General features: G+C 41.4%; 1 protein-coding gene across 12 annotated transcripts in view; it reads right to left on the bottom strand.

Moving 5' to 3' along the window:
• Nucleotides 1-26,496, bottom strand: part of ANKS1B (ankyrin repeat and sterile alpha motif domain containing 1B) — an 870,204-nt gene that overhangs the window by 573,905 nt on the left and 269,803 nt on the right. The gene's annotated exons all lie outside the window — the stretch shown is intronic.

The raw sequence follows: 26,496 nt of genomic DNA, 5'->3' as shown, positions 1-26,496 counted from the left end.
AACCCAAAAGCTTGCTAAGAAAAATTCTTCCAACAATTTAAGTTGGTCTAATAAAAGATATCAGATCCACCCAAAGAACCTTGTCTGCCTATGTCTTCAGACCAACATGGATACAACCCACACTCTTGAAATAAGTTTGGCATTTTATATAAACAGGATATGATAAGATACTATACAAAAGGTCAGAAAGTACCACGTGTTAATAAGTCATACCAGGAAAGCACCACTTATAAAACAATGTAAGAATATGCTGACCAGAGGTGGCCCTCGAATATCAGTTCATTACAAAAATATTCAGTTTGAGGCAAGTTGATATCAGTCTGCAGATAACCAACCCAATCATGCAGTGTTGGATTTATACTTTAAGTGACTCTCTCACGTACTAGAACCTTCTGAAATTTTTCCTCCATTCTATGTTGTGCCTGATATCTGTGGAAGTTCAAAACCAAACAATAATTCAGAATCTGCTAGGAGGCCGGGACTCAGGCAGAAGCAGTAAGGGTTGGAGCAGCATGAGATCCTTTTCATGCTTCTACTTACTGACATCAGCAGAACCAACTTAAGCAAGCTCTTTGTTTAACCCACCATTATGTAAACAATTTTAACTGACTGTAGGAAAGGGTTAACAGGGAAAAATATACATTTATAATTAGCTTTAATAAAAGGCAGGCAAGAGAGCCAACAGAATATACGCTAGCATTTATAATAGTAAGTACTTATTTCCATTAGGAAACAATAAAGGCAAAAGGTCTGTATCAATCTCAGCCCTCAAATGAATTATTACAAAATGCTGCATTGGACCCCAGTTATGTGAAAATTTAAGCATAGAACTGAGCACATGCACTGTAAACAGCATAACTAAGAACAAAGGGAAAATTATTCATATGAGTAAACCTTAGTGTTTGTTGCCATTGCTCTCCTGCTGCCAAATTTCCAGACCTGTGTGGAGCCCCACAGGCCAGAGGATATGAATTCACAGGCCAGATCAGGTCCCATCTGCTGGGGTTTGAGCATCCCTGTATTAAACAATTCTGGACCCAAGACAGACCCTAGGGGAACCCCATTTGATTCCTCCTGCCATCTACACATGGAGCCATTGATGCCTACTAGTTGAGCGCAATGATCCAACCAGTTTTGTATCTATGTTATGATAGCTAGATAGCTAGATAATTTTTTCTACATATCAGGTCAGGTTGATTAATCTGTAATTCCTTGGATCTGCCTTTTTTCTTTTTAAGGATGGGCACTATATTTACACTTTTCCATTAATCTGGGACCTCACCTGAGCTCCATAAGTCCTCGAAGAGGATAACCAGCGATTGAAATTACCTCAGCCAATTCCTTCAGTACCCTACAATAGATCCCATTCAGCCTTGCTGATCTGAAAGCATCTAGTTTCTCTAAACAATCCCTCCCCTCTTCTTGCACTATGTCAAGCTGTTTTTCAGCTTCCACATCTTTGCTGCCTCCTGCACTTGTCATCTGGAAACTGCCCCTGTTTTTGAAGCCGAGTACAAAAGGTATTAAATACCAGTACTTGAGCCTTTTCTGCATCATCTGTAACTAGACTGCCTTCTGCAATCAGTAAGGGACCTACATGTTCTTTGGTCATCCTCTTAGTTCTGACATACTTATAAAATTCTTTTTTATTGTCTTTTACATCACTTTATTTTTATAGTTTTGTTTATATGAAAGTAAATTTAAGAATGGATAACAGAAAAAAAGAAAATAAATCTTTTGAATTAATGTGAATCAACTCAGTTTCCTCTGAATTAAGAACTAATAGTTGTCCTGAATTTCAGATAAAATGCCCCTCCCCCCCCCTTGCCCCTCCCATGTTCAACAGGCTCCATTGCTTAGGAAAGTGGAGAGTAGCAGAGCCCATTCCAAGTCTGTCCAGACTTTGGCACTATCTTGTAGCTGGTCTACTGGTCACCAATTTCTCCACAGAGAGCATCATAAAGGCAACGTTGAGTGGTTCTACTGCTATGTATTGATAAGAGCATCTGAAAAAGGTTTGCCTCTTTAGCTATATGATAGTGTTTTATCATCAGGGAGTTCTCAAATTTATTTTCCATGGCAACTAAATGAAAACAGAAGAACTCAAATTAGCCCTGGTAAGTGCCAGTTTTTGCTGGCAAAGTACAGTGCATCTAGGACCCTGGTGACAGCAAATCTGCCTAGAATGACTTGTGTGCTGAGTTACCTAGTCACCCGTAAGCATCCAACACTGTTCTAAGAGCTGTTGGCACTGGCTGACAACAAGCCAGGTCCAGCATTCTTAGGAGATAGGCTTATTCAGTGCTTCTTACAGGTAGCCTGAACGTCGCAGAAAAGTTCTCAGAGCATGTAATTCAAAACTTAAAGTTGCCTTTCCTCAGTTTACAGATGCTGCTCTTGGGGACAAACCTCCCATTTTTGCATGTTTTCTAGATTTATTATGAAAATAATAAAGAAAATAGATTATTGGTACAACTAGTGGAATCCACAACTTTTCCAAATAGTCTCTCCAGTTGCACAAAGGATGTTTATAAAAATGCCCATAGAAAGTGAAATAAAAGGAAAAAAACTCCATTAACTAACATCTAGGTTATCTGAAATTGTATCACCTAAAACATTCAGTCAAGACATTAAGCCTCAGCTCAATAAAGAGTATGTACTTAAAAAAGGCAAATTTCAAATCCTCCTGAAATAAGTCAACATGGATTAATTTCATGGATGGTAATATGCTCTTTTTGGATGATACCAGAGTCCATTCATGAAATTTCAGAGCTATAACCATCTCAAGTATTCAGAATTAGATGTTAGTATTTCACATATTTTTTCTAGTATCAAACATCAAATAAGGCAATGCCCACAAATTTCTAATATAAAAAGCAGTTCAGTAATCGTTTAGCGGTATTGGGGTTTTTCTCTTCCTCCTATCACTTTCATGTGCAGAAAATATATCCTAGATGTAAAAATGCTCTTAATCTCTTTCAAGAAATATGATAGCTACATTATGATTAAGTGATCTTTAATATGTAATAACAAAATCATTTACATTTTAACAAATTAGGGATTGTTCAGCCTTGAATTCCTATAAACTTATCTGAAATGTCAGTGTTACCTAGGGTCAATTATAAAAGATGCAAGCATAACTACATATTAGCTATTATGCTGCTAACGTTAGTGATACTAGAGTTATCCTGATTTGGCATTAGAATTTTAGAAAATTATACAATAAGTTTTATGGACTAGCAGCAATCTACAATGAGTACTCTAGTGGAGAGGATGAATATGTATAAATAATGTAAGAAGAAAATGATTGTAGCTAGTAGGAAAACATTAGAAAACATAGGGCAGTAGGTGAAACACATGCATTAGATCTTTGCTGCTACCACAAAAGTAGCAGCAGTTCATTTTGCTGAACCTGCTGTTAGCTTGCCAGGGGCACACTAGACTCCAGACTGGGATATCTCAAGACAACTGGGACTGGAAATGAGGATCAATTACTAAGCTATTTAATTTTCTTCAACTACTTACTATAAGGGAAGTGATTCTTTTACGCTATTCAGCACTGGTGGGCCCCTGTGCCCAGTTTTTGGCCCCACACTTAAAGAAAGATGTGAACAGCTTGGAAAAAATCCAGTGCAGAGCAACAAAAATGCTTACGAGACTGGGAGGGAAGACATATGAGGAAAGGCTGAAAGAACTAGGGTTTTTCAGCCTAGAAAAGTGAAGACTGAGGGGGATTTTATAATAGTCAAGTACCTGAAGTAGGGGTGGTGCTAGGGAGGGGTCGGGGGGGGTGCTATAGCCATCCCAAAATTTGTCTTAATGCCCCCATAGCCACCCATCCCCAGTGCCAGCCCTGCCACTACCTGCCCCATGAAGGTGAGCCCACAAAAGGTGAGCTTTTTTTCTGTGGCTGTATGGGACAGGTCTAGGAGCAAAGGGCTCAAAATGCAGCAGGGGAAATTAAGACTGGCAATTAGAAGGAACTTTCTGACTACAGGAGTAGTCAGGCATTGGAATAGGCTATGTAGAGAAGTCAACTTCAAAAGAAGTTTAAACAGACACTTGGCTGAGTTAGTTTAGTCAGATATGATCCTGCCTGAGCAGGGGGCTGGACTAGATGACTTTGTAAGGTTCTTTCCAGTTCTATTTTCTCATGACCCTGTAAGAAGTAGGCCCAGACTAAGACCAAGAGAAGAGGGAAGAAAATAAATTATGAATAAATAAATTAATGGATTGCTGATATATAGGAGTAGACTCACATCACTGGGAACTGGACACAGACATACAGATGCAAGAAAAGCAAGAGAAATTAAAAAAACAAAAGGAGAAAACAAAGACAACTATTTACATGACCATATGTAGCTTAAAAATAGCTTACATTATTCATTGTCAAAGTAATCTGTCAGAAGATTACATGTCAAATTCTGTTCTCTCTCATAATATAGATTCTGGGTAACCCCTTTTTGAGCAGGTTCTATCAACATCTGGACAAAATCTTTCTACATATATTACTCTTATTTTACGGTAAGTGCACAGAAAATGCTTTACAGCCATAGCCAAGCAGATGGTCAGGAAACACAGGGTATTTTCATACATGCTCTGGAGATGGGGAGGTAGGCGCTTTACTTACAATGGCTCGAAGAGCTACTCTAATGAAAACACTCAGAGTGTCTCGTATATCAGCATCCCCATGCTTCAAAATGACAGTGGGGGTGCTTCATCTAAAGCTCATTGAATGAGCTTCACTTAAAGCACCCCTGCCACCATTTTGAAGCACAGGGATACTGATACACGAGACACAGAGGCTGGCTGGAGCACAGTAATTACCACTTTCCAGCAGACTCGAATAATTGAATCAGTGCATTGGAGCAGCCTCCTGACTCATGTACAGGCACCCATAGAGCAATGTAAAAATAGTGGGTTCCACTCTAAGTAAACCCAGCACTCTTTCCTGCCTATGCAGGGGGTCAGACTCGATGATCTATTGAGGTCCCTTCCGACCCTAATATCTATGAATCTATGAATCTAAGGTAACCCTGGATGGATATGGTATCACACTTCAGGGCTGTAGGCTAGAGCTCCATAATAAGCATCTGTACCAGATCCCATCGTGACTCATGTTAGGTCGCATTCCACCAGCAACCCATGGGGCTTTCCCAAATCCCGCTCACACCGCCCCCACCATCCTCCAGGTGGCAATCTAGCCTCAGACAGAGCTTGTCTGGTCTGGACAAGTGCCTCAGCCCTGTACCTTGACCCTGCCCCAGCCTTGGCCCTACCCCTGGGCCATGGCCCTGCACCTGTGATCTTACTGACAAGTCTGCAAAGCCTGTGTCACAAGTTCTGCCCATGTCCTCCCTCCAGTTAGCATAAATCCATCCACACAAAGAAAACTGCTTATTGCTGAACTTCTCTTATTGCATATTGTCATGGGTGTGGTTGAGCAAGTGCTGAACATGCTTTAGCTGTTATTTTGCCTTTACTCACAGTTAACCTGTCTTAAGAATTGATTCACTTGCACTGATTTCTGGCAATGGGCAAGTTCCCTAATGGACGTGAGGCTTCTGACATAAAATTGTGTTTAACTCCTGGATACTTAACATGGTTCAGAATGGCATCAAAATAAATTTGATGATGAAAATGCCCTCTAACTCCAGCCTCTAAACAGGCACTTAATAGTTCTGTAACATTGTCAAATTATATTGCGCTTTTCAAATGCTGTTACAGAGTCCCTAGCTTAGACGGGAATCCCAACTCCTATTACTATAAAAATATACTTGAACATGCCCAAAATGTACACCAGTACACCTACACATACTAATATTGGTCTACAAATAATTTTTAAAAGTCTACAGTTGGGGAGGGGAGGTGGGGGGAGACAACAGAAAATGTAGGGGTGAATGAAGTCAACTAAGGCTTATCAGGTGAAGCTGCTAAGCTCTATACAGATGTAAAGAAAATAAGAATAAAAGCCAGGTATGTATATGGGTGAAAGTTAGGAAGCAAAATTTTGTCTGAAATGTTTTAATAGCACTCTGCTTCCTTACTCCATTTGAAGACTTTTGTCGGGAATATAATAAAAATAAAAGAAAACTATGTCTTGTTTTGGGTATCTAGAATTCATAACATCTACTCTCTCCATCTTGCATCCTCCAAAGTGATTTCAGATGCATCAGGAGCAGTAAACGGCTGCTTACTTCATAATTAGTCTATAAGGAGCAAATATACCCTGCCTTCTGCCTGTCTTCAGACACACATGACTAAGTACCTCTCAGAAGAATTTTGTAAGGTCCTGATACAAACTGTCTTTTCCAAACCAAGTTTGTGTTTAAAATCTAACCAAAATCTCAAGCAATGTTGAACCAAAATTTCTCTAGTTTAGTGCATTAAAAAAATTACTTTCATTTAGAGAAGGGATAAATCTTAAATATTACATTTCAATTTTGGTGAGTAGGAGAGTGTTTGCATTATAGTCTTGGATCTGAACATGGCATATGATTTTGGTGCCAACACTAGAATAGTTCTGCTTATGTGATCTCTCCTTATCTCTGTCTCATACCTCCTTCGTAATCTCCTTATTTTAAAATCTCATGCCTCTCCATACTACATCTACCACCACAACTAATCCAAACTTCCTACCTTGCTCAGGTTTATAAACTACATATCTAGATGCATTTATTTTTTAATACCAAAATGAATTAATAAGAATGCAAAACTGCCACTTGATAGTGCCCTGCCTTGTGATTTCTATATTTATATTGAAATCTCAAAACAGGGAGTTTATATAATGCTAGTAAAGGATGGTGAAAGAAAAAGTAAAAGCGAAAAAATGAAATTTAATAACATTTGGCAAATAATATTTGGGGTAAAAATTCATAACATGACACTAACAGAAGCCACTACACTAAAGTCCTCCATTTTACAAGGGTTTAAAGTAATGGTGGTTGAGTTGGGCACTAAATATTTGCCATCACTTTTTTTTTTTTTTTTTGAGGGAAGGCTCCTGCCATGTGTTGCATTCTCATTTAATTCAGACTGACTCCTCTTCTTCCTCACTGATCAACTACCTAGTAGATGATCAACTAGCTAGTTGAGTGTGGGGGGAGGATGTGGTTGGGGAGGCACTGAACCTCCAAGTTAGGTGAACAGACAGACACCCCTGCTACCTTCAAGACCACATGGGGTACAGCCAGTCACCTCCTTGATTGGAGGTTGAGAACCCTTTAAATTTTACAGCCTGGGTGGGGCATGTGGCATTGCTGGAATCATGGGATGTCTGCTAGAAGCTCTTGGATATGTTGAGATTGTGGAGCTGACCTAAGCAGTGGAGCCCAGGTGACATAGGAACAGGACACATATCCAGCTGAAGCAAGAGCTAGGTGCCATGAACTGCACCTTTGTGCAACTGCCACTGCTGCCATCCATCCATCCATCCACCCTTCCACCCACCCCCTCACAGTCACACCCTCACCTATCCATGGATACCGAAAACCCATGGGCAGCACTGCAGGCCATGGGCAAACCTGACCCATCTGTGGCCACCAGCCAAACCTGGACACACAACTGGCAGTTCAGGAAAATAAAGGATTTCATTGCCATCTGGGGCAAAGAACACACCCAGTGTCAGCTCTAGATAGGGCACAGAATGAGAGATGTTTTCAAGCGCATCCCCCAGTGGATGCATGCTTGGGGGCGCAACAGAGATTGGCCGTGCTGTCTTGCCAAGACCACACTGATGAAGAGGCATTATTACAGCATGCTTGATTCTAGAAAGCAGTGTGTGGGCCACAGGCAAAGCATGCCTTTCTACAAGGACCTGTACTACTTTCCTCACCAGGAACAGAGCGCTTGACACCCCCACACCCACAGGACTGGAGTGTTCTAGAGGAGTTGCCAGCAGAGATCCCGCTGGAGGAGGAGGTGGCACAGGGAGGTCCCAGGACACTGCTCCTCACACACGGCCTGTGGCTTTTCCAGAACAAGTACTCTCATATGACAATGCACCATACCAGCTCCCCCAATAACAGTGCAGTGGCCAATGCACTAGTATGACCTAGAGAACCTGCAACCAGTCCTCCCAACAGTTCTTCTGATGAATCAGGCTCTGAAAGAGGACACTGCACAACCTGTGCTGGTAAGGTTCACCCCAGTTCCATGTGATCATGATGGGGACCCAGGTCCCAGGGGAAAAATGAAGCTCCCAGGGGAGGAAGGAAGGGGAAGAGGGAATGCTGAAGCCACAACACAATCACCCCCTGCAATCATAGCCCTCTCTCAGGCCATTATGGCCAAGAAGTCCACAAAGCCGTTGTGGCCAGGGTGGGTGAATTGCCTGCTTTCCCCCCACCCCTGCTGAAGCCCAGAGCCCAGCCCAGGCACCAGGTTTCCCCACCTCTCCACCTTCCCTTGGGCACTTAAGAGGCATGTGCAAGCTACGATGGCAGGGGTTGGGGGCATGGTGGCCCATGCCCAGGAGCCAATCAGAGGTGTCTCATACATTCAGGAGTCTTCAGCAGCCCACGGAGCTTATGGGGCATGGTGGGAAGTATGCTAGAGCCACCCTACCTGCTGGAGTTGGTCTGTGAAGGCAGACTCCAGCACCCTGCCCATAACAAAGGGCTTCTGCCTCAAGCTTCTTGAACCCCCTGTACTTAGCCTTTGACAATGTTTGTCACAGTGTCAAAAGTGACAGCTTCAAATCCTCTTTTTCCTTGAGTTCCACCGATACAATTCTAGCCTCCCTCAATTCTCTCATTTCTCCACCTTGTCTAGCTTAAGGTTAATATGTATGATGTTTACCATATGTTATTTAACATACTTACAAGGAACACAAATCAGTTGAGTCAAACCCAAATTCACTTACTTTGCTTTGTCTGACCAAACTGGCATTGTTTCAACTCACCTAGAGGTTCAGACAATGTTAGATTAAGATAGCTAATATGATCTGTTTGTATAAGCTAGCAGGTAGAAGACTTCCAGAATATCTTGCTGTTGTAAAAGAAGTCAGGAAAAACAGAATACATGTTACCAAAAAAAGGACTTGGGTAAAAGGGAGTAACCAGGCTACATTGTGAAAGAGGCCTCAAATGGAAGTGGAGAGCAGAATGAACAGACCCGTTGGACTGTGTTAATTTTCTGTCACCATATATGGAACATGCAGCTTGTGTGTGAAAAACTCTTTTGTTGAAACAATATAATGTGGAGACAAAACCATTAAAGACTGTTATAAAACATGTAATTTTTGTTTCATAGAATGTTTCAGGAATTATTTGTGTGTTTGTGATGAAGGACCATCCATTATGAAACTATGAAATATGGCAGCCTCATTCTGGAGTATTAGTAATTTTCAGAGTACCAGAAAATAAGATACATTAAAATCTCATTTTAGAGCAGAGTCACTTTGCAGTTCATTGAAATGTAAAAAATAAGGTTCTAGAAGTTAGGTTAACCCTCAAAAATACAATGTTTTGAGTTAAGCCTGGCTTATTTCATGGTTTTTTTTTTGCTTTTCACTTATTCAGCACATAGTATATTTCCTGCTCTTCCATTCATTACTTTTACAGAATTCCAATTTAAAATCAAGATGAACTGCATGCATATTTTAGGACTTAAATAAGCAAATATGCAAGGTCAGTGCACCTATGACCCAATAATAAAAAAGGGTAGATTTAAGAAGTCTCCAAACTTAAATGAGATTTTCACTCTTGCCATGGCTTAGTGGTGGGGATAAGATGCAGCAGTGGCTAGGTTGGGTCAGAAGCACTGGTCCACCTGAGTTGTTTCAGCCTGCTGTTCAAAAAACATCACCAGCTACTGCCTTTACCTGGCTTTGTAGCCATAGTCTAAGTGTCATTAGAGTCTTGCAGAACATAGGACACAAAATAGAATAAACAATTCCTGCCACGAGAGTAAAAGAAGAAAGACTGGAGGTTTTTTTAATGTGCTATTTTAGCTCATTCAGGAAGTTTAAACAATGCTGGTTCTCCAATATGTTGTGAGTCACCAGGTAATCAATATCTTATTTATAAATTAGGGATGTTAAATTTATGAACAGTTGCCTTGAACTTCTAGACTAAAGAGACTTGAAGGCCATATCATGTGAAAGCAGATGTTCCCTACATTTGCGTAAGTCTATTTTGATATACAACTTCATTGTCATTAAAATGTTAGTTGTCATCATATTTTATGTATGGCACATAATAAGAATCATAAAGGTTAGATAAAATTGTTCTTCTAGCCCTGAGGCATCTTGTAGGAAGAATAAGGTGTCTAAGTGTTCCTGAATATGTTTATTCTTGAATATGCCGTTGATTTTTGGAACAAAGTTTTCTTCACTTGCTGTCACCTACCCACTAAGATTCTTATTGTGATTGACAGTCACTTCTCTAATATTTAACTTTTATTTCTGACAAGAATCTTCTCAAACAGTTAAATCTAGCTAATTTGTTACATGGCACTGACTGACATTGGAACTCATATGCATCACAACATGTAGAGAGTGAGCAATCCATATCCTTCTTTTTATTCACAGAAAATATTTACAGCAAGACTGTGTTGCCAACCAAGTGAAATGGCTGAGAAAGTGCCCAGTCATCTCCCTCTGAGATTATAAGTGTCACAAATTGTTATTGAAGAAATTTAGTATTAGTCTATCTATGAAAAGCTCATAGGATCTCACACATTAGGTTTTCACCTTGGAAATAAAAGAACTTATACAGTAATTGAAAACAATACTTTTTTCCTATTGAAGTTCGTATCTGGTGAGCAATATCATTGGGCTAAAATGAGAATTAGGTATAGATGAGGAACATTAGTAATTTTACATTATATTCTCAGATAATGGAAATTTTATTAAAACTTAAAATGGTAAACATAGATCAAATAAGAACTAAATTACTCGAGTATCCCCTTTTTCTGCATAGTAAATGTTCGAAAGTAGGAATCTTTAGAAAATATGTTCTTTCCAGTTACACAGATGATCTACAAGAACTTTCTTTAAATCTTTTAGCCTGCTTATACATGTGCTCAGAGGTGGGTGGTGCATTAGAGTGGTTTGCAGGCAGTTGCTGTAACTAAAACACCTTACCATCATGTGTATTAAGCCCCCTGCATTGATAAGGCTTAGTTAAAGCACCCTGCAGCCATTTTTAGATGTGTGGGGGCTTAATGCATGACACAGAGCAGAATTGATTAATTAATTAATCTCCTCCAACATATTCTAGTTAGAATGCCAATGAGCATGTGTATAGGTAGCCTTAATGGCTATAGTATTAAAAAGTAAAGCTGATAGAAAAATTAGCTCCCTCATAATTACCTATGAACAACATTTTGATAGTAAATAATGCATTCTGACTGGCTCTCCATTCATATGAAGGTAGGAATGTTGCTGTAATTTTATGGTTAGAAAAAACAAGAATTTTTCTATCTATTGTTAGTAATTTAACCCAAGTCATTTTTGTACTATCATATAATTAGACTCATTTTTCATGACTGAGTCAAACTAAGATAAATGTTCATTGTTATGACAGCTAGAAACACATGAATATATAATTTGTCACAAAATGTGTAATAAAGCATACTTCCTGCTATGTAACAGAATTTGGGAGAACCCCTATGATTATGTTTCATTAGCTAGGGGCCATAAACATGATGACTACAGGATTTGTTTTTGGTTTCCACAAACAATTTATACTATGAGTTTAAAAAAGAGTCTTGTCAGATACCTTTCAGAAAGGATATTTGGGTTGAAACACTAGAATTGGTGTGGCAGAAACATGAATACATGTCCAACAGTTAGCTGAAATAAGTTTTCTACCGTTATAACATTTGAAACAGGTTTTGTAAGTACCATTTCCACAGAGTTGTCTGTAGAATGGTTCACACTGAAACTCAGTAGAGGATAATATGTCTAGCTTCATATTGTTAAGTACCTAAAATTCAGATTACATAGACAGGAATTTATGTAAATCAATCATGAAAAGTTGCATCAATAAGTGTTTTTATATTTTCTGAAATTGTGGATTACTGTTTATATAACACCTGAAAACTTGGCCTCTTTGTCACACTACATAAATCTCATGCAATTCACGTAACTCTTTTTGGGGTTATTACGGATATTGAAACCTAAAATTACAACAAAATTCTTGAAAAATGAAAAAAAGAGGCTTGTATGAACCTCAAAAAAACTACCTAATCATGCATTTTTGATCATAAGCATCTAAAAACAGGTGTGTGGTTGGAAAATTTGAGTACACTTAGCTATAGTAAAAGTAGATCCTACTATAGTAACTAAAAATCCTTAGACACCACATTATACCTTAATGCAGACTTTTCCTAGCTGATAAATATTCACAATTTGAAATTCAGTTGGATTATCTGTAGACATCCTATCTGCTTTACCATGGACACAAAGTGCAAACAGTAAAAAAGAGCAGATGTCTTCCCTAATGAATAATTCACTATGACAAACAATATACCATTAAAACTAAATAGTCTGGTTTCTACATATGTCAATGGTTATGCATGGCAACATAACATAATACAGTAACAAATCATTCTTAATTTTGACTATCAAAAAGCAATAACAACCTAGCAAGTGATTTCCTAATGAGGCATGTGACCATTTTACCATTTGTTTCATTAATTTGTTAAAAAATATATTATATTTTGTTTTGAAGGTCAGCATACAGGGAAGCATATAAAACAATGAAGTATGACTTGAAATAGATAAAATTTAGTGAAATTTTCCAGGAAACTATGAACACCTTTATATGTACAACAAGCCTGCTCTGACACACTGTAATTAATTGAGTCTGCTGGAGTGGTAATTACTGCACTCCAGCATAACCTGTATCAGTGTCCCCATGCTGAAAGATGGTGGCAGGGGTATTTTAACTAAAGCTTGTTGAATGAGCTTTAGTTAAAGTGCCCACTGCCATCTTTCAACACGGGGATACCAATACACATGAGGCTCTGGGCGCTTTAATTACAGAGGGTCCCAGAGTCGCTCTGCTTAAAGCATCCCCTCCCCTCCACACACACTCCTGGAACATGTGTATAAACACCCTATGTTTTTCTGATAATTCACTTTAAAGAGTACAGAAGTCTGTACACAATGAAATATTTGCTCTAATACACTATGTAAATAAAAATCAATACAAACTAATCAGTATACAGAGTATATATACACCAGTATTTTAAATAAACTTTCATGATGAAAAAAAGTTTAAAGTGGTGAATTTTATACATAGGATACTGTATTTATTCTAAGTAAGTAGAAATAAATACTTAGATTTCACCATGACAGGTATTCTTCCCCAATGGTGAGAGACGGTTTCTCCATGGGTGCATTTACACATGCAAAAAGAATCAGAACTCATGGTAGAGGTGATATCTTTTATTAGACCAACTAGATTTTTGCAAAAACAATTCTGTAATTGCAAGCTTTCAGGCACAGACACCCTTCCATCAGGTATAGGAGAAAAGATTGTAAAAGTTCTCCTGGGTAGAAATGAAAGTTCATATTTCATAGGAGAGTTAAAGGTGTGGTAAAATCTCCTATTTGGAACAGTTCATTTTATGTAGGTTAGGCTCAGAGAAAAGTTTGAATAGTCTGTTTACCTCAAAGTTGTTTGTTAAGCAGGATGTAGTCATATTTCCTTCTGGTTATAATGTTTCATATTTGACAGAAGAGTAAAAAGATGGAATGGCTCCCAACTGAACTAAGAAATTCAGTTTAGTTCCCATTTTGTCTAAATCTAATTATTTCTGCTTTGACTTATACAAAATTCTCTCTTGCATTATACTACAATCACTAAATTTACAAAATAAACTAGCTTTCTTCATAGAAATATGACCCAAAATATAAGTTCTCATTCATAGCATTTCTAGTTCAGATAGCTATGGAGAAAAATACTAGAAACATATGTTAAGTATAAAAGGGCTTACTGACTCTGCAGACAGTCTGATAATTTTGAGTAATAAGAATTGCCTCATTCAACTTTATGGGATGTGAAATCTGAAATTTATGGCTGACTTTACATCTCAACTTTTTAAAACAGGTCAGTGCTCATCATTTGTAGAGAAACTTCTGGCTAATATGCATACCCTGAAATCCCAAACTACTTCCCATGACTCTTCAGCTGCCAAGTGATGGAACCCCTGCCATGCTTACTGAGATGACAAAACAGTGGTTTCTCAACAGGGGTGTGCAAAATGGGCCTGATTCAGATTTGGCTCGAATCAGGGACAGTGATCTGATTCGTTGATTCGGATCGCTGTCCCCAATTCGATTGAGCTGAATCCGAATCTGACGATTCAATGCGGATTCAGAGAATCAGTGATTCAGACATAGACACAGCTTTAAAAGTTTTTTCTACATACCTTGAGGTAGGAGGCATGGCTCGTGATCGCTGTGATGCTGGGGCGCATGAAGCATCCCACAGGAATGTGGGGGGCCCTCCGCATGCTCGGCAGTGAACCCAGAAGTGGACCAGAAGTACTTCTGGTCCACCTCCAGTTCTGCTGGGGAGCACGCTGGGGGGCCCCCCGTGCTCCCCTGACTCAGTGATTGGCCACAGGGGGACCCCAGGTGCCCCCCCCTGCAGACCCAGGAGCCACCAGTTGCTGAGCTGGGAGGGGATGCAAGACAGCCTCCCAGCACACTCCCCGGTGGACCTGTAAGTGGACTGGAAGTGCTTCTGGTCCACTTCTGAGTCTGCTGCCAAGCACACTGGGAAGCCCCCCATGCTTCTGTGGGATGCTCCATCTGCCCCAGCATCGCAGCATTCATGAACCCCTGCTACCTAGAGGTCTGTGGAAAAAAACATTTAAAACTGTCTTTAAGTCTGAATCTCTTAATTGATTTGGAGGGTTCCAATTTGATTTGGAGAGATTAAAGGGTCCTCTGATTTGATTTGGATTCAGAGATTCAGCCATTGAATTGGGCTGAATCAAATCAGAGACTGAAGCTTTGCACAGCCCTAGTTCTCAACCTTTTTAGGCTGAAAGTATCCCTCAGATAATGCCCGCTCTTAGTGTTTACTCATTTTTTTTTAAATGAAAAAATAGAGCAGTGCTTCTGTTGCAAAAGGAACTCTGAAAGACCACAACAGGTGAGAATGTTTATGACACTATAGATTTCTGGATTTCTGAAGTTTCTGGATTTACCCTGTAAATTCTGTATAGGTATTTGCATACATAGCAGTAATAATTTTTCATGGTACCCTCTGGAACCCTTAAAAGGATCTTGCAACAACCCACGGTGCTATGGCACGCTGATTGAGACTCACTAGGACACACCTTCTTTTTCACACTTTTCTTTTGCATTGGAGTCCAGAACAGTATGAAACACCAGAACAGTATGAAAAAATGCTAAATGAACTGAATAAACTAAACTATTTGTCTATTTAATTAAGGATGAAAATTTAGAAACAAATGTGGGCACTGAACTGCCTTAAGAAACTTATACTATTTCAGCCTTAAAGTATACATTTTTAAATTTAAGTAAAGTTGTTGTGGAATTTTTCTATAGTGTTAAAATACAAAGAACTTGCTGTAAGCCCAGCTTGTTGCACAGTAAACAATGTATTCTATGATTGGTATTCTCTATTGAATCTTGAGTGATCTCTTTTTAAGATGGAAAGTTGTGCACATGAGTACTATTGTCAGTTTTCCAGACAACCTGAATGTGTGGCAGCACCAATAACAACATGTCTAATGGATTTTACAGCTTTAGGCTCTGATTCAGCAAAGCAATTAATGTGCTTAACTTTCAACACATGAATAGGACTAATGACTTCAATAGGACAGCTTACACACTTAAGCATGTTCTCAAGAGCCTTGTTAAAATCAAGGACTTATATAGTTCCATGGTGAGCTAGCAAGAAAAAAGGAAGAGAAATGTTTTTTCAGTAAATTCCCTCTTCCATTTTCTTCAAAACTTCATTCTGCTAAAAATTTCCAACCAGCTCTGGCAAAAAGGTTTAGTATGGTATTGTCTAAACCAGGGGTTCCCAAACTCTGACAGACTGCACACCACCAATTTAAAATAATACAAACTTAAGTACCACCATCAAGTTTTTCAGTTCAATGTTAAGTGCCACCAGGAAAATTTTACCATATAAAGTAATTATAATAAATCTGTTAACACATACCACTGACAGGTTGTTTGCATACTACAGATGGTATGTGTACCAAAGATTGGGAACTGCTGTTCTAAACTGATCTGTAGTGTTAATGCAGTTATAAGAATTGCAGTTTAATGCTAGTTATTAATATAGTCTCCTTTATTATAAGCAATCCACAAAAAACTCTGTGATTGTCCCAGTAATATAAAACAACCTGTAGATCCTCTTTGAAAGAAAGATATCCTGCTTGTGTCCAAATTAAAATTAAGCCTTTTTTTTTTTTTTAATTGATTGCTGTAACTATTTATTTACTTTAGAACCAAGCTGCTTAGGACAGGGACCAAGATTTCCTCTGTGTTTAGAAAGCACCCAGTAAACACAAAATCTATGGCAATATAAATGATAATCAAAACTGTAGTTTGAAAAAAGTGAAATATGATATTCCCTATTGGAATTACCTTTGTATTGAAGACAAATGTTTTAGAGCTGGGGTGGGAAACTAAAGGCATTCCTGAATCAGGGCCTAAGTCAGGGTGGGCAAAATACGGCCTGTGGGCCACATCTGGCCCGCCAGGCCATTCTGTCTGGCCCATGGGGCCCCTTGAAATTTTTTTAAAATTAATATTTATATGCTTCTGGCTCCTGTGAAAAGCAGGGCCCTGGAAAAGCAAGGCCCACCATGCCCCGCCCCCACCAGCCAGAGGTACCAGGGGGCTGTTCTTGCCTGTGGGAACCTAACAGGGGGTCAGGGCTGTGTGCGCTGGCCCCTGCCTGATCACAGGGCTGGGGTAGGGGGCTGGGAGAGAGGGGGCGCAAGGGAGCCAGTGCCGGTGGGGCCCAGGGTGGGGTGGCTCCCCTCTCTCCCTCCTGGGGCAGCCCAGCCCATCTCCATAAAGCCCAGCCAGGTGTGCCCCGGGCTCTTGCCACCCTGCTCTGGGTGCCGCTGGCACTGGCCCTGGGGCACCGCCCAGCTGCCTCAGGCTCCCAACCCCCCTGTCCAGCCCTAGGGGCAGTGCAGGGGGCACAGGCCAGGGCATGGGGAGGTGGTGCGGTACTTGCATCCTGCGCTTGAGGCTTGTGGCAGCAACAGCCCAGCTGCCCCCCCACCACAGGAGGATCCAGTGGGTGCCAGTGCCCCAGGGGGAAGGGCCAGCCACCCCCCCATCCTGCAGGGACTCGGCAGCAGCTCGCTCCCTGGCCCCAGGATGGGTGGGGAGGCTGTGCCAGGGGTAAGAGTGGAGCCGTGGCCGCTTTTCTGTTCCAGAAGGTCCTGCAGCTGTGAGGAGCCCAGGGGCCCCAGTGAAGCTCCTGACCAGCCCCAGGGGCAGCATGGGTCACCTCCCGAGGCTGGTGAAGGTGGCACAACCTGGCAGGGTCCTGGCCCAGAGTGGGGAAGCTCAGGGAGGTCGCAGGAGCTTTTGGAGCAAAAAAGCAGCTGCGGCTCCACTCAGGCTCCAGGCACAGCCTCCTGCCTGTCCTGGAGCCAAGGAGTGAGCTGCTACCAGGTGGCTGGGCCCCTGCAGGCGGTGGGCGGCTGGGCCTTCCCCCCCAGGGCAGAGACACCCCCTGGGGCCGCCCATGGTGGGGCAGCCAGGCCATTGCCATCTGAAGCCTCAGGTGCAGGATGCAACTTCCACACCACATCCCTGGGCTTCCCATGTCCCGGGCCACATGCCACCCCCAGCAGCCTTGGGTTGCCCCCTGCTCTGCCCCCCAGGGCCAGCGAGGAGCTTCCCCAGGTCTCCCAGCCTCCTGGAAGCTGCAGCAGCTTCTGAAGCAGAAAAGTAGCTGCGGCTCTGCTCCAGCTCTTGGTGCAGCCTCCCCACTTGTCCTGGGGCTGGGAAGTGAGCTGCCACCAGGCTGCCGGTCTCCTGCAGGGTGGAGGGGACCCAGGCCATCCTCCTGGGGTGGTGGAAACCCCCAGGCTGCCCATGGGGGAGGGCAGCCAGGCCTTTGCCACCCCAAGCCTTAGGTATGCAATGCAAGTTCTGTGCCACCTCCCTGGGCTTCCCGCATCCTGGGCCACATCCCCACCAGCTCATGCCACCCCCAGTGGCTCCAGGAGCCCCCTACACTGCCCCCCAAGCCTGAGAGGCCCTTCCCCAGCAGCCCCTGGCCTCCTGGTGGCAACAGGAGCCACTGGAGTGCAAATGCAGCCATGAGGCTTCAGGCAGCAAGAGCCCAACTGGCTCCCCCCTTGCAACCCTTCCTGCAAATCCCACAGCCACACCCTCCTCCAGACACAATCACACATCCCACAAATACCACACACATACATCCACAACTCCCCACAAACCCCACATCCACCCCCTACCCATACCCCCACAACACCCCTGCACACCCCACACGATATACAAGAGTAAGACTGCATTTTGAGCTATTATGCAATCACTTGTACATATAAAGCACAAACACACAGATCAGGACAAAAATGTGTTTTTTTAATTGAATTAAAATATAATATTATGGGCATTTGATTTTTAGTACTTAAATTTGTTTTTTTCCTGGTTCTAAGATAGTAAACCCTCTTCTCTGAAGGAGTACTTCCAGGGGCGAGGGGAGGGATTTCTGGTGGCAAGTATCAGGGGCGAGACTTCCGGTCCCAAGATGGCGACCAGGAAGCGGGGCACTTTTTAAGGGGTGGGATTACCTATGCAGCCCTCAATAGCTTGCCAAAACTCGTTAAGTGGCCCTCCGCCCAAAATAATTGCCCGCCCCTGGCCTAAGCCATCAGTTGAAGTTTCAGTATCGCTGGCTATAGTAATATAATAATTTCTAAAGAATCTTCAGAGCCACACAGCTGAAAGGCCTCAGAAGACAATTCCATTTGTAAAGTAAAATAGTATTCCATGTTTGGATTTCTGTGGGAATGTTATTTAGTCTGTAGTAGAAGAAGTTTGAGGGGCAATTTAATAACAGTCTTCAAATATCTGAAGGGCAATTACAGAGAGGATAAAGTTGGGTTTCCTCTATGAGCATGGGAGACAGGGACTAGGAACAATGGCCTCAAGATGCAGCAGAGGAAATTTAGGTTGGAGATTAGGAAGAATTTAGACAGTGGTGACTCTGAGGATGGTCAAGCATTGGAACAGGCTCCCTAGATAAGTTGTGGACTCTCCATCCTTGGAGATTTTCAAGAGCAGGTTGGCAAGACACTTGGCTGGAATGGTTTAGTCAGGGACAATCCCATCTTGAGCAAAGGGATGGACTAGATTACCTCATTAGGTAGCTTCCAGCCCTACATTTCTATGATCTACAGAAACATCCAGAGCACAAGGGTAATTTCTTTAAATATCCATATTACAATAATTCGTAGTCAACTAGCACCTGTCAGTATTAAGACTTCTCTGGGAATTTTAGTCTTTATTTCTCTTTGGAAACAAAATCCTTCAAATACTGACAATTCCTAATATTAACACAAAACAAAACAAAACCTTCTATAATGATTTAATATTCTCATGTCAGTCATTCTTGAACATACTTGCTTCACTAACAAAGAAAAGCAGATGCATGTTGCCAGGCCAACAAAAAAAAAAAAAAAGGCCCCAGAGTGTCAACATTTCTAAATATCAATCCTGATTAATTGGGAGTTGTTTAGTAGCTGTATCCATACCACTAGTATTTCCATTAGTTCAACACAACCATTAAAGTTTAAATACTGATACTTTTAGTAACCTCAGTGCTAATCCTGCCCGCAGGTACCAGCACCTCCTGTGAGCTGTCTACTCCAACTACCCTGAATATCAATCTCTTAGTGAGAAACTCTTCTTCAGGGTTATCTAGGAAGCAGAATATGCGGTACTTTTCTCAAAGTATCTCAACACTAAAGCACGATGCTAAAAAACATAATGAGCAAAAGTTGAGCAGTTGAACAAATTAATCTGCAAAGAAATTTCAGGGCTTGTCCTGGCTTTCTTGATATTTCTACAATTTGAGTAGCTACGGCTCAAGCACAACTATTTTGTACAGAATAGAAGTGATCTGAATACAAACCTGTTTGCTAACCATTATCCTAGCTTTTAATATTAAAGTACAAAGGCAATAGTTTTCATAATTTGTCAGGTCAAAGACTGTAGAAAATACAAATGCTTTCTATGAAAATGTCCCATAACTTATCATAGAACTACAAATTGTATAGTATCACAATATAATATATTTGCAATATCTGAAGACTCTCCTGGTTGAACACTGTACCCTTTTTCAATTATAACTATCATGCATGATTCAGAATTGATTTTTACATAAATCTGAATGTTTTAGTAGATAATACTTTTATAAATCCATTTCAAAAGTTCGTAAGACTCATAAGAATGCCCACTTCAATTATGGTTTGCTGCCCTCCTCCATATCATCTACAGGGCTGTCCCTGAATCTGCACAAGAGATAAGTCTGCCTCCTCCATGGGTTCTAGTCCCTGCACCAAGGACTTACGCTTTTTTGCATAAAGCAGTTACTGGATAGTATATTCAATATTGGAAGCCCTAACCTCAAGCTTGTTCATATCATGGTGGCTTGGGCAATCTTCTAATATAGGTGAAATATAGGTTAGAAATATAGGTTAGAATCCTGGTCTCCCACTTCCTAGGAGAGTTCTTTAAATGTTAAACTATTTTATATAAAGGAACGCTACCACCAGCCATGCTGTTAAAGAAAAGTGACTATGAGAGCTACACTTCGTGATTAATTGAATGTTGTTAGGCATGCTTAAAAGACACCTTGTGGACTGGACCTTTTGAGGGGCCTAGGCACATGGAAGACTAATTTGTGTATCCAAATGCCCTTAGGCTGGATATAGCTACCAAGATGCTTAGCTGAACCATGATGGCAGCAATTCTAGGCAAATGTAGGAGTTTAACTAACTTCACTGGTGAAAACTTAGACATCTGAAAAGCCATAAGCACTAAAAGTCTTATAGATGAATCTGAATAATCCACAAAAATCCTAAGAGGTAAGGCTTTTTTGTGGTATCTTTTAGATATCACCTAGATTTTGCTTAACTTGCACGTAAGTGCCTACGTCTTATTTTGAAGCTGTCCTACAGTGGGCATATCTACATAAGAAATTACAGCACCTGAATAAACCGTGGAGTTTATTGCTCCAGAGTTAATTGCTCCTGGGTGTTCTGTTTGAACATACCCCGAGAGCACTTAACTCTGGAGCAATAAGCTCTGCAGTTTATTTAGATGCAGTACATGGAGCCCAGGTGGAGCAGCCCTAGCTGGCAGTGAGCCCCATAGGTCAGCCTGTCAGTCCAGGGCTGCTCTCCCCAGCTCAATGTGTTGCAGAGGGGCTGAAGGCAGCCCCGACACTGAAGCACCCTTGTGTCCCAGGCAGCCAGGTACTACTGCAAAGTTTTTTACTCTGCAGCAAGATAGTACTTGTAAGTACTAGCCTGCTGTGGAGCTAATTAATTTACTCCAGCCTAATAGTGGCACACGTGTAGAAGCTGAGATGCTTACTACAAAGCTAATTAGTCAACTGCACAGTAAACATCTCATGTAGATGCCCCCAGTGACTTTCAATATCTGCACTCAGATTTAATTTCTGCTGGATAGTGACAACCATTCTTTGACATCGAGTAAGGAATGAGGAAGATTTAAAGACTCAATGTATTGCCTTGCTGTAAATGTTTCATAATCCTCATGCTTTTTTGCTCAGTGGCCTTTTTAAACACAAAATAAACAGCTGATTTTCCTTTTTTAAACCACAACTGTATTTACATACAAACACTGCCTATGTTATTTTGTAAAAGTTATTTTCATGTCTATCACTAATGTTATCTTTACCATTTGCCATGTATAGAAGCTTTTCCTAATCTAAGTACCACATTTACTTGATTCCAAGATAAAAAGTTTTTTTTCCCATTCATCCAGGGGGCAACAAAGCGTCATCTTAATCAAATAGTAGACCACTCCAATGGGGAACTGTGGGGAGCAGCTGTGCAGGGAGCATACCTGGGCCCATGGACAGCATTAACAGCATGTAGGTTCCTACTTCCAGCATCTGTTTCCTGCCCAGTTTTCCTCACTAGCAGAGGCCAGAGAACCAGGCAGGAAAGGAGGAATCTGCATTGCTCCTGTGCTCCGCAGCTGAACGAGGCTCCCTGCACCTCCCTGCTGAAGTGGTTCAATTCCCAGATGATACAGGTACAGGGTGAGCCCCAGAGCTGCTCGTGACCTGCTCCTCCCCCATGGTGCAAGCAGCAGCTGTGGCAGTACACACACTCCTCCTTTGGTACTGCTCCCATCAGTATGGGACAAGAGGGGATCAACAGTGGCTCTGGGGATCCTTCTGCACCCAGATTAGCTGAGCACAGCAGTGGAAGTGGAGGACGGAGGGGGAGGAAGTGGTTAGGGAGCAGGTACCAGGAGGGCAAGTGGCAGGGGTCAGGCTGCCTGCCACCCCACTGCCCACATCCCTGCCTCTATTTTCCCCACTGCCCGCTGTGCCCGCCTCGATTTGAATATCCACTCCCGTGCTGCTCTGGTGCGTGTGCCAGATGTCGGACGCAGTGAGGCTTCGTGCGTCTTCTGAAGGACCCCTCGATTACCTCGGGGAGGACCCCAAAACTCTCCTGCCATGACTTCGGATGGATCTTCAGTGGTGGGGTCCCCTTTTGAGGGTCCCTCAGGAACGGTCACACCTCCTAATGGATATATGTGGGGCTCCACTTCCCCTACATCCCATTCATGTGCCAGCCCTTGAGACAAGCCTCTCAATGTTATGTGGCTTGCCTTCCAGTTACCTCAATTCCTGATCTTTGCTCTCTTTTTTGAGTCGTCGGTCTTACTCTCCTGGGTTGGACTTTGGGCGACTGGATACCCAACTCTCTGGCGTACCTCTCTCTGGAGGCTTGATGGTTGCTTGGTGGCTCTGTACACCAGTGTTGTCTTAGGAATACTGCCTGTCTCTCACCGCTGAAGGATCACGGGCAACCAACAACAAACAAACAAAAAAAAGAGGAACTCTATATAACAACCTACACCAAGAGGAAACAGAGAAGAAAAGAAAAGACAAAGGCACCGTTCAAATAGGATAGAAAAAGACAAAGAAAAGGGAGGGAGCATTGGGCTAACCAGCCCCTCTACCCTCTAGCCCTAGCCTGTGCCTCAGTGTGCCCTGCTGCATGGTTCCAGGCTCTCGTCTCTGCCAAGTTCCTCTTCGGCTCTTCCTCGAGCCGGCTCAGCTTTTATGTCCTGGTGCCATCTTTAGCTGGTGTGGGGACTCTTCACAGCCTCCGCTGCCTCCAGTATCTCTCCCTTCACTGGACCTTCACTAGCCTGCCGGTGCTAGCTGCAAATGGCTTGGGGGATCTTTGCAGCCTTCACTGCCTCCAGCATTCCCCCCAGCTTCCTCTTGGTGCCAGCTTTTATCTCTCCCACTGAGTGACATTCCCTGCTGACGTTACATGCCCATGCCAGCTCCAGCTGCAGATAAGTGCAGCTAATGAACTGCGTGGGTCTTTCTTCTTGGTGTGGCTCACTTTGTGTTCAGCATCATGAAACAGGTAAGTGGTTCTTCCTTTCAGGATTCTCCCTCCAGGGTTGGGTTGCCACTGTCCTGGATTCCCCTGTGGGCAGGGCTCCTTGCTTGTCCGTGCTGATACACCCAGGACACGCATCTGCCTATCCGTCCTTTCACCACTGCTTGCCCCTACCCATGACTCTGCTTTCTCCACCAATTTCCTTTTTTCTGCTCATTTCTTACTCTAGTGGGAGGGAGGATGGCAAGGGATAAATTTAAGATGTCCCCCAAACAATTAGATTCTAGACATGGAAAATTATAGCAAATGTATACTTTTCATTCTCTAGAATCCAGTTGTTGTGGGAGCTTCTTAAATTTAAAGTAGTCTTAGATTCAGGTAAATACAGTATTTTGATCTTTACAAATATTAATATTGCATTGGCATAATGAACATATGGGTAGCTTAATCTAAAGGTCATAATTTGACCTTTATTTTTATGGAAAATATGTAACTGGCCTCTGTGTGCATGAGAAGGCACACTAAAACATTCTAATTCTACCCAACTTATCCACACTTCTATGTAAGGTGGTTACAAAAGCTCCTCTTGCATTTTTCTAACTTCAGAAGAGTTTGAAGTCCTAGATTTCTCAAAGATAGGAAAGAAGAACAATCTAAGGCCCAACACCCTTACAATAGCTTACAGTTGGTCTGTTACAGAAAGAGGAGAGAAAAAGCTAGTTATACTCAAACTAATGGTGGTACAACAGCTATGTTGCCTCTCCTTTAACAGAACAATCCCCCTAGGAGTTCCAGATAGGATAGTCCACTTCTATATTACTTCCTGCTGCAAATGCCCTAGAAGCTTCTCCTGGTATAATGTACTTTCATGCTACTGCAAATATTCTCATACAGTGGCAATTTAAACCTTAAATATTCATGATTCTTTTATAAACAAACTCACTTTACTCACCTTGTTTAAATTGAATGACAAAGGCATTACTGAATTTTACAAAATGTTGAAAAAAATGTGTCTTTGTTCAGATAAAGTCTTCGTTGCATAGCTTTTAATATTCTACAGCAAAATGTATATGTGACAGTAATTTGAAATCATAAGTCACAGGTACCTGAAGAAAAATGACGTGTATTCAAAACCTTGTCTAACTCCATTCCAACTATGCAGTTGGTCCAATAAAAGATATCACCCTAAGAAATCCTTCTCTCTTGCATAATTCCTGGACCATCACAGCTACAACATCACTGTAACACTACCATATTGTAAATCAAGAAGTTATATACTGCCTGTAAGGAGGAAATGCTTAGCGTCAATCTTTTTCCTTTTTTTTTTTTTTTAAAGACAAATCAATGTAGCGAAGCACTAAAATAAACCACAACTTTTTCAGTATGCTGATTTTCCATCACTGTTCAGCAGGGTATAATCATCACCTGCTGATTCGTTCTGGGCAGAATACATATTGCATTTTTCAATAGCTGCTTGAATGTGTGGGTGGTATGTTCTTGAAATTACCAATAAACCTTCAACTTGCTTAAAACTGCAGAAGAAACACCACTGTCTAAGTGAAGAGCTTAATGTAAAAATTATCTTAACTTTTTAATGGAAATTGTAGTTTCCCAAGTATTCCATAAGATTGTGTAAAATACAAATAGTCTTTTTTCTCTGAATTATAAATATGATCACTTTGGCAATGCTGTTCAAAATGAAGCCTATTTACTAGAAGTATGAAGAAATAACTTTAACAGCAATTTTCACGTTATCAATGGCAAACTTGCCTAGCTGCAAGCAGATTTTTGAAGAATGGCTCATGTGGCCTGCGGAACTGAAAACACTACTAGGTAGAAGATTTTCTTGTACTAGTTGCACCAACCACTGGCACCTGTCTTCATTCCCTAGTAAGATAAATAGTTCAGACTACTTACATGAATTGGCAGGTGTAATAATAGTTTAGCAGATATAATTATCTTAATCAACTGTAATTAGTAATTAAACAGGAGGGAAAGCCAGTAAAGTATTATGCTCTCATAAATGTCTTCCTGTCTAATTTGATCTCTCTATGAATTAGCTGGTCCAGAATTCATTCATCACTTTGCATCCCTTTAGAAGCCAGATAAATTACCATCTGTGGCATCAACTGAGAAGAATAATAATATCTGAACTAGTAAACCTTGAAGCTTATTGCATGAGGTATTTGGTTTATATTGGTGTAACATCAACCTCAGTAGAGATATGCCAGTTTACAGCAGCTGAAGAACCTGCCTATCATGTCCTTTGTGTACTCTTATATGTTCACAGAATTAAATACAGGATGGGAGATATGTCATAAATTACAGAAATGTTGTGGAAAAATCTTGGTCCAAAAGTAATGCTGATATAAATGGGCACATATTCATACAACCTAATAGATTTGATCCAATTTCAGCCAGGCAATGATGAGCAATTTAAAATGGAATCATTATCAGGCAAAATATTTTCTAAGATTATCATTTATATTGCAGAAGTGTCTAGAGACTGCAAAAGAAATCAGGGTCTCATTGTGCAATGCAGCATACACATATATAATGTAAATATAGTAGGGTCTTTGAGGCCAGAACTCGGTCTATAGAAAACAGATGAATAAAAACAAAAATTATTCATGAAATGGGTACAAGAAATAATGAACTGATTATGCTTAGTTAGTAAGCAGTGGTCATAGCACATCTATCCATTGTCACTGTTTTATAGATATCATGCCAGAAGTGAGTCTAAAGGAGAAATGTAAAGTAAAATACAGCCTTTCAGAATTCCAAGAGGAGCCATGGAAGAAACTATGAAGCAACTGGAAAGTTTAACAAATGGATAATCAAGGCTGGAATCATTTGCAGACCATACACTGGGAGATGGGGAGGTCA

This window comes from Alligator mississippiensis, chromosome 4 (genome assembly GCF_030867095.1).
Source record: "Alligator mississippiensis isolate rAllMis1 chromosome 4, rAllMis1, whole genome shotgun sequence".
NCBI classification, from domain to species: domain Eukaryota; kingdom Metazoa; phylum Chordata; order Crocodylia; family Alligatoridae; genus Alligator; species Alligator mississippiensis.
The sequence above is the reverse complement of the archived record's forward strand: the minus strand, read 5'-3'. Positions and strand labels throughout refer to the sequence as shown.